The 1,647-nt window shown below is 41.7% G+C and overlaps 1 non-coding gene across 1 annotated transcript; it reads right to left on the bottom strand.

Annotated features, from left to right (window-relative positions):
- Positions 1-301: 301 nt before the first annotated feature.
- Positions 302-408, bottom strand: LOC122704095. The gene has a single exon (XR_006343726.1). It is a non-coding gene; the product is annotated as a U6 spliceosomal RNA (small nuclear RNA).
- Between the last annotated feature and the right edge of the window lie 1,239 nt (positions 409-1,647).

The raw sequence follows: 1,647 nt of genomic DNA, 5'->3' as shown, positions 1-1,647 counted from the left end.
CCCAGCAGTGGGATTGCTAGATCGTATGGCAGTTCTGTTTCCAGTTTTTTAAGGAATCTCCACACTGTTCTCCATAGCGGCTGTACTAGTTTGCATTCCCGCCAGCAGTGTAAGAGGGTTCCCTTTTCTCTGCACCCGCTCCAGCATTTATTGTTGGTAGACTTTTTGATAACAGCCATTCTGACCTGTGTGAGATGGTACCTTATTGTGGTTTTGATTTGCATTTCTCTGATAATGAGTGATGTTCAGCATCTTTTCATGTGTTTGTTAGCCACCTGTATGTCTTCTTTGGAGAAATGTCAACAATATGGAATGCTTCATGAATTTGCATATCATCCTTGTGCAGGGGCCATGCTAATCTTCTCTGTATCATTCCAATTTTAGTATATGTGCTGCTGAAGCGAGCACTGAATAATTCCCTTTCAATTCAATGGTTATATCCTTGGAAGGACTCAGATTTGGGGCTGGTGGCTTTGTGAGCCTCTAGTTCTCTGTGTAGAATAAAGTGTCCCTTGCTCCCACCTAACCCCGCCTAACCACAACATAAAGCTTGGTAAACAGAGAATGGATTATATTTCTGATTCTTCTTATTCCCTCAGGGAAGTGTCTTTTGTGTTTAGTTCAGTTCAGTTGCTCAGTCCTGTCCGACTCTTTGCGGCCCCATGAATCGCAGCACGCCAAACCTCCCTGTCCATCACCAGCTCCCGGAGTTTACTCAAACTCATGTCCATTGAGTCGGTGATGCCATCCAACCATCTCATCCTCTGTCATCCCCTTCTCCTCATGCCCCCAATCCCTCCCAGCATCAGAGTCTTTTCCAATGAGTCAACTCTTCACATGAGGTGGCCAAAGTATTGGAGGTTCTGCTTCAGCATCAGTCCTTCCAATGAACACCCAGGACTGATCCCCTTTAGGATGGACTGGTTGGATCTCCTTGCAGTCCAAGGGACTCTCAAGAGTCTTCTCCAACACCACAGTTCAAAAGCATCAATTTTTCGGCACTCAGCTTTCTTTATAGTCCAAATCTCGCATCCATACATGACCCCTGGAAAAACCATAGCCTTGACTAGACGGACCTTTGTTGGCAAAGTAATGTCTCTGCTTTTTAGTATGCTATCTAGTTTGGTCTTTTGTGTAGTACAGCCTAAATGGACTTTCCCTGTGGTCCCACCTGTAGACAGTCACACATACCATTGGATCTACTAAGTCTGCAGAGAGCCCAGTGATTTCTCAAGTCCATCCTGGGAATGTGAGACCTGGATCTACTTACTCTGTAAGGTTATTAGGTTTCTAAATATGTTTCTAAGGTATTTTATATATTAATATTACAAACATCTATAGTATTTTAAAATATGTTGAATTTTGTGGTACAACTGAAATATATATATATAAAATACCACTTAAACATTTTAAGATGCTGTCAAAAATACATGTAAAACATTTTCAGAAATGTTAGCAGGGTAAATTTTGTACTGACACAGGTAGTTAATACCAAAGGCCGCTGCCAATTTCTCTCATTCACAGAATAGTCTTTTTTGTTGAACGAGTAAAACACATCCTCTAAGACAATTATGACAAAATGACAATTATATAGGAGAGGGAAAAGTATTGGAGCTGTTTCATGGACTGGATCCAGTTCCAAAAGCT

The sequence above is a fragment of the Cervus elaphus genome, chromosome 11, assembly GCF_910594005.1.
Source record: "Cervus elaphus chromosome 11, mCerEla1.1, whole genome shotgun sequence".
In the NCBI taxonomy this organism is placed as follows: Eukaryota; Metazoa; Chordata; class Mammalia; order Artiodactyla; family Cervidae; genus Cervus; species Cervus elaphus.
Note: the sequence above shows the minus strand (reverse complement) of the source record. Positions and strands in the feature narration are given on the sequence as shown.